Source organism: Cololabis saira, chromosome 13 (genome assembly GCF_033807715.1).
Source record: "Cololabis saira isolate AMF1-May2022 chromosome 13, fColSai1.1, whole genome shotgun sequence".
Classification (NCBI taxonomy): domain Eukaryota; kingdom Metazoa; phylum Chordata; class Actinopteri; order Beloniformes; family Belonidae; genus Cololabis; species Cololabis saira.
The window spans coordinates 46,950,940-46,958,607 of NC_084599.1; the positions used below are offsets into that span (position 1 = coordinate 46,950,940).

At 49.2% G+C, this 7,668-nt stretch overlaps 1 non-coding gene across 1 annotated transcript; it reads left to right on the forward strand.

The window, feature by feature from the left end:
• The first annotated feature begins 5,598 nt into the window (after positions 1 to 5,598).
• Positions 5,599 to 5,670, forward strand: trnad-guc (transfer RNA aspartic acid (anticodon GUC)). Its single transcript has one exon. It is a non-coding gene; the product is annotated as a tRNA-Asp (tRNA).
• Positions 5,671 to 7,668: the final 1,998 nt, after the last annotated feature.

Below are 7,668 nucleotides of genomic sequence, written 5' to 3' on the forward strand. Positions count from 1 at the left end.
AGGGAACCATCATTCCTGGAGTCTGGACTGTTCTGGTGACGGTCGGTACCGGCTCCTTCACAATAAAAGAGGAACATCTTCCTCCTAGTTATGTTATCTGAATGTCACTGACTGTTTTCTTTGTTGTCACTTAAATGTGATAGTATGCATATTATCTCTGTTTATGATGTTCATGCTAATAACATTATTATTTGGATTGTGTGCTATGGTGAAACATATGTTTATGGCTGTTTATTGATTTATATTATTCTTTGGTTTATTCCAGAACCACACACACCCACCACATCTCTAAGTTCACTCTCTAGACTGGATTAAAGCACTGTAAAGGAAACTGACAGCTTCCTGCCTCTTCATTTAAGTCTTGACACGCGCTTCACGATTAAAATACAGAGAAAGTCAGTGTACAAGTGTTAATCATTTAGCCTCCAAAACATATGGTCCTTGGAGCCGGATAAGGTCATTACGAAGTGATAATGTCTTATGTTCCCCCAAGTGAAGATGTACGTCCACGCAGACGAATGCTACAACCAAGACTGATGGAAGATTCTGAAGGGTACGCCCTCCCACAGGCTGTTACCCTGCAGCCCCCGCTGTGGTAGAGGAGACTGGATGGAGGTAGAGAGAGATGAGACCCCTCACCCGGCGTTGTGGCCCCATCACCAGGTATAGAGAGGGATTAGCTGAGATGACACCCCTCACCCGGCGTTGTGGCCCCATCACCAGGTATAGAGAGAGATTTACTGAGATGACACCCCTCACCCGGAGTTGTGGCCCCATCACCAGGTATAGAGAGAGATTTACTGAGATGACACCCCTCACCCGGAGTTGTGCCCCCATCACCAGGTATAGAGAGGGATTAGCTAAGATGACACCCCTCACCCGGCGTTGTGGCCCCATCACCAGGTATAGAGAGGGATTAGCTGAGATGACACCCCTCACCCGGCGTTGTGGCCCCATCACCAGGTATAGAGAGGGATTTCCATCTACGTAACATCAACCGCCTCCGCCCCTCCCTTACCCCCCACACTGCCGCCATCCTTGTTCACAGCCTCGTCACTTCCCGCCTGGACTACTGCAACTCTCTGCTCTTCGGCCTCCCTCACAAATCCCTCCATAAACTCCAACTGGTCCAGAATTCAGCTGCCCGCATCATAACTCGGACCCCCTCCATCCATCACATCACTCCTGTCCTCCAACAGCTCCACTGGCTCCCGGTTCAGTTCCGTATCCAGTTCAAGGTCCTTCTGTTTGCTTTCAAGGCCATCCACAACCTCGCCCCCCCATATCTGTCTGATCTCCTCCACGTCCACACTCCCTCCCGAGCTCTACGATCCTCTTCCTCCCTACAACTGTCTGCCCCCTCCGCCCGTCTCACCACCATGGGGAGCAGAGCATTCAGCCGCTCTGCTCCTCGTCTCTGGAACTCACTACCACCCCAACTCAGGAACATTGATTCATTCCCTAATTTTAAATCACAACTCAAAACTCATCTGTTCAAGACTGCCTATCCCATTTAACAATTCATCTCTTTTAATGTTCTTACCTCTACTGTTTTTTAATACTTCTGATGTTTGTTTTTAAATGTATTCTGCAATTATTTTAACATGTTTTGTACGGCGACCTTGAGTGCCTAGAAAGGCGCCTTAGAAATAAAATTTATTATTATTATTATTATTATTATTTACTGAGATGACACCCCTCACCCGGCGTTGTGGCCCCATCACCAGGCCGCCCAGTGCAGGTCGAGAGTCCTATGCAAGACATGCAAAGGAAACACCTGGAGGCCTTGCATGAGGTGAACTTCCGGCCTGGCAGGAATGAGATCCAGCGGATGCTGTTGAGGAATTTCACAACTTTTACACATATTTCCTGCTGGTGGAGGATGCAGTGGTAATGAAGTAACTTAGGAAAGTCAGTTTCACTTCTGCAGTGGAAGATGAAGCCTGAATGAAGCCTCCCAGGTCCCCCCACATTCCTAGGTCAATATAACTAAGGTTCTGGAGTAAATTACCGAATATTACACATGAGTGTTGTGGCAAGTCTCTTGACATGGAATTAAAGCATTTTAACCCATTTTCTTTGATTTGGTGTAGGCCTGGGGCGATAAACCAAGAATTTCTAGATACAGACATTAACCTGCGATGACCAATGTCAATTTCTCATGCTGGTAAATTTAGTATTTTGATAAAAAAAAAAAGAAAACAAACATATTTTCGTCTGTTTTCGTCTTTGCTGTGTGTGCTGATAAGCTATTTTCATTCCCCTTTAAGACAGTGTACAGTGTGTGTGTGTGTGTGTGTGTAATCATGTGTTTCCGCCCACCCAGTCTGAACGAGAATGGAAACCCAAGAAAAATGGCTGATGGTTCAAACAAAGAAGCGGCTGAAATAGCTGCAAATGAAATAATAGGGATCACAAGTTTCATGCATTGAGCGTGGGACTCACGCATTTCAACAAGTTCACACGCTCTCACGCCACACATGGCATTTCTCACGCTGAGAAATTAACTTCACCAACAGCCCAACTTACAATCAAGTCAAAGTACACTACTGTGCGCTGAGCTCTCGGTTCAGAGCAGCTGTCTGGAGTTACCAACCTATCAATCAATCAGAAAATAGAATCTGTCAGCCAATCAGAAAATATAATTTTTTTTGTTGCCGGGTAAGGTCTGAGTTTCAGCTTCAAGCACTTCAGGAATGCGTAGCGGAGGTGACCTAAGTTACAACACACATCACTCTTAAAACACACACACGCAAACACAGGAACAGAATAACCAGAATAACTTTTCATGCCATCTTGCAATTTTTCATGTCACTATCTGTATTGCAGCTCATGGAATTTTACCAAAGATCTCTCAGTGCTGTGGAGTGGCCGGAAACTTCAATGGAGGACACTTTAAAACAGTAATTTAGTGTCCGACCTGGAGGTGTGACCTGATTGAACAAGAAAGAGGAGCCACAGGAGGACCACATGGCTTAATGGACAAGGCATCTGCCTTCGGATCAGAATCAGAATCAGAATCAACTTTATTGAGTCAGTTTAGAAAACTGTTTTTGACTTCGGATACACCGGCGGCGCAAGATGGAGTTGTGCGCCTGTTTTCCAAGGGTAACACTGGGATAGGGGGGGGAGGAGAAAAAAAGTACATCTTCACATTGAATATCATACAATACACAATATAAAGTAGCAAAAAAAACACCTCGCAGCACACGAAGCACAGACGTCACAAGACTTGCATGTGGGTGATGGGGGGTGGGCAAGTCGGGGGGGGGGGGGGGGTTGGTCCCAGCAAGTTCATCCAAGTGAGGGCCGCGTAGCTGGCGCTCAAACCCGCAACGTCCTTGTCAGGGGGGCTGATAAGAGGGGGGGAGCCAGTGAGGCGGTTGGATGAGGAGAGGGGGGTGAGTGTGTGTGTCATTGTGTGTGTAAGAGTCTGTGACGCGATAAGTCCAAAGACCTTTCGCCCAGAAAGAGACAGTTCTGGGGGCGGATCTTCAGGTGTTTTGGGAGAGGGAAAGGCTAGGAGACAGAGTTATCTTGTTTGCATTCCTCCAGGAGATTGTGAGCAGGAGCGGTCATGCCAAGCCGCTCTCTCGAGGTCAAATTCGTAAATCAGCGTGTTGTTTTGAGAACAGGCAGCCCAGTAATTTTCCATCTGCCTTTCCAGTCTCTGATCATTCTCAGCGACTTCAATCAAACGAAATAGTGATCAATCAATCAATTCCGGCCAAGCTGAGCTCTCAGCTTCTCCATGTTGTTATCCATCTTGTTAATGAGCTCAAAGCCCCCCGCCAGTCTGCGGTTCTGCTCGAGAATCACATCCAGCTTACGGGCCTGCTCCACCAGTGTAAAAGTCAGAGCGCTGATTGCTTTGCTTGATCTTTCTGCCACGTCCGGCAGCCTTTCTAAGTGGCTGAAAGAGGCCGCCGACGACTTACGCATTTGTCGATACATCAGGAGACCGCCTCCTCCAATCAAGGAGATAATCAGGAGAAATCCTGCAATCATAAATCCAAATATGTAGGCATCCTCTGCATCCTCGACTGACAAAATTGCCAAACACAACGGCTTCCATGCTTTATACGCATCCATCGAGTACCCGGCAAAGAATGTCCCGTCGGGGCAGGAGGGCTCCCTTACCCCCTGTCTTCTTGTTGCAAAAATTTGGTCAATTGTGCTGAGAGACCAGTTAATCAATTCCATGGTTGTTGAGTTTTCGGAGGAGTGAAAAGAAGAGACTCTGAAGATGAGACAGGACAAAAGCAGTAGCAGGGCAGATGATAAGGGAGAGGAGCAGAAAAAGCGTCCGCCTTCGCTGAGAGCCGGATCAGAAGATTGAGGGTTTGAGTCCCTCTGTGGTTAAAGACAATTAGTTCTAATTATGCTCTTATGACCACACGGGTTTAACTTTATTCCAGGTAGGATGAGAACTGTATCTCCCATTGTCTGAGCTCACGTTATAGCACATTACGTAGAGTGACACTTGCCAGGGAACCATAATAACAGCAGAAGGGGATTCCATGGTGTCATGGTTAACACTCTGGACTTTGACTTGACCTGCAGGTATCCATCTTGCTGTCAAGAATTGTAGCATAGATTTCTATAGTATTTTTTTGATTATGCCCACCATTTTCAAAGCATGTCAGTTTCCGTAGTGTAGTGGTTATCACGTTCGCCTCACACGCGAAAGGTCCCCTGTTGAAACTGGGTGGAAACATGCATGCAACAACCGTGGATGAGCGTCTTTGGGGTCCCAGAGACCCCGCTGGAGGTCCTCTAAAATTCATGAGAACCGGGCCTAGGACCGGGACTTCCAGCCGACCGAGTCCGAGAAAGGAGCACCGTTGTCGGACACTTTTTCGTCGATCACCGGTCCTCGGCTGGAAGTCTCGACCCGAGCGATTTAGCGGTCAAAACTCGGGCCGAACGACGCCGTTCTACCCTTCAGAATATTCTAAACTCTCTCGTGGTGGTCTCGGACTCATATTACAAACCGTGAGCGAGCGCCACGTGGCACCTTCAGAACAGACATGGGAGTTTGGCGGACCGCGACCGGAAAATATGACTTATTTCCACGTCCGAAAAGGTTCTTCCAGAAAGTTGTCGAGAGCACGTTTCAGAGCATTTGGAACACAATGAAATAGGTTTGTAGGAAAGTATTAAAAACATTTTATTGGCTATATCTGGGGAACCAGCCGAGAATCGTGCGGCTTCATCCACGTTCCCGCCGCGCGTCTCCCCTCGTCCCGGAGAAAAACTCACCACAGCCGGCCCGGAGCGACTTAGCCTCATGGCTTCAGCCCCAAGACACCACCTCCATCCCGGCTCACCTGGAGCCACCCAAAGACCCGGCTCACCGTCCGAACCCGGGGACCCACTCTTAAGCCCCCCCCCCCGACCGTCCACCGGAGTGAAAGATCCAGCCCGTGGAGCTGGAGGACCATGGCCCTGGTACCCTAAACACCCAGACGCTACTGGTACCATGGACAGCACTCTGTCAGATGCTCAGGCTCATATTGCTTTTCACTCATGTTGTGGTTTCAGGTTTTCTGTTAGGACCTTCAGTCAGCTTCTGCAAAGAAAATAATAAAATTGCTATCCTCGTTAGTATAGTGGACAGTATCTCTGCCTGTCACGCAGAAGACCGGGGTTCGATTCCCCGACGGGGAGACTTCTTGTTTAGTACGAGGATACCTACATAATTAATTCAAGTAAACAATGCTCATTAAGAAATTAGACTCTAGAGTTGCTGTCTGCCTGCCAAAAAAGCTTCTCAATGCTGCAGCTGGATCAGAGGAAACTCTGATTGAGGTAGGATTATAGACACACAGAAAATGTAATTGAAGATGTTCTGAAGACTGAAAATATTTCTGTCAAGTAAAAAGAGGAATTATTTAGGCCAGCATAGAGCATCACTGGGATATGAAAGTCAACCTGCAGCAGAAGTTGACTGAGATATCCAAACAAGGTTTTAGAGGGACAGAGCAGATGTTGTGTCTACATCGGTGGTGGTAAATCTCTTTAAAACTCTGGTTCTTTGGTCGCTCTCCTCTTCTTCCTCACTACTGATCTGTTCCAGTCCTTGTTCTGGAGCTAGTGATGGTTGATCAGTGGTCCAGCACTGAGAGACGGATGAAAATGCAGGATGATAAGAATTAATTTAACTTTATTCCAGGTAGGATCAGAACTGTATCTCCCATTGTCTGAGCTCACGTTATAGCACATTACGTAGAGTGACGACATCCACTGCCAATCCAGGAAGCAGGAACACACGGAGACACACGTCAAGCACTGGAAATCTGCAACAAAAAACCACAAACAAAGCACGAAACCGGCACGGAGCCATCCAAAACACGAACAGCAATCGACCTAAATCTTGAGATCTGATCGCAGTCTGAGCTAAGCTATCGCTACCGCTACCTAAACCCAAAAACTAGAGAGCCAGCATGCAGGTGAACAAGCCAGTGTGTATGTCTATGTGTGTGTGTGTGTATGTATATGATCATGCATGTGTGTGTGTGTGTGTGTGTGTGTGTGTGTGTGTGTGTGTGTGTGTGTGTGTGTGTGTGTGTGTATGCATGTGACTAAATGACTATGTGTGTGTGTGTGTGTGTGTGTGTGTGTGTGTGTGTGTGTGTGTGTGTGTGTGTGTGTGTGTGTGTGTGTGTGTGTGTGTGTGTGTGTGTGTGTGTGTGTAATAAACCAAACAAAGCTCCACCTGAAGTGTATCTATAGTGGGGGAGGGGGGGGACTAACCCCACCACCCGCGAGACCAGAGGCCGACAAGGAAGAGCCCGGAACCCAGGCCACCGGCAACCCCACAGAGGGGAGAAGTAGGAGGGAGGCAACCCACCGCCTGCGAGGCCCCCCCCCCACCCGGCGGCGGCCGAGGGGGCCCGCGGGCGGGGCCCCCACGGCGCGGAAAGAAGCAGCCAGGGATCCCGCGGCGGCGGACCGCGACCCAGGCAATCCCCGGCCACCCGGTCCGGGCCGGACACGCGGCCAGGAGGCCCTCACCCTTCAGGCCAACGACCCCCACCCGGCAGGGGGCCAGCCTGCCCGGAGAGACAGAGCCGCCCCGGCCGCCGACGCGGGCAGGCGCACCCGTCCCCCACGAAAGTGGCCCTCCAAGACCAGAGGGGCGCCCCGCCGTAGAGGCAGCGGGGGGGACCGGAGACGGGCCCGGAGAGAGGGAACCCCCCAACAAGGCGACACCCGCGCAGGCCCGACAACGGAGGGCCCCAGACCCAGGCATCCCATTCATTCATCCATTCACCTATCCGATACCTATACTAATAATAATATAATATACTATACATAATAATAATAATAATACTAATAATAATACTAATAATAATAATAATAATAATAATAATAACCATCTTTGTATAATATAATATTGATAAATTATTAAGTTTTTGATGTCCTGCCAATGGAGGCTCAAATCCTCCATGGCAGGACCCTTCCATACCGCATTCTCACCGACACAGACATACAATCACGCACCGTTTCCCCCTCCCCGGGGGGATCCAGCACCGCCAGAAGGCACCCCAGGCTGCACGGCGGGCCCCGCCAGGCCCGGGTAACCCGACCCACCCGTCCCAGGCCCAGGCCGGTGAGGGAACGCGGGTGATGTGGGACCCCCTCCCGCCCCTTGTGTTGAGTGCA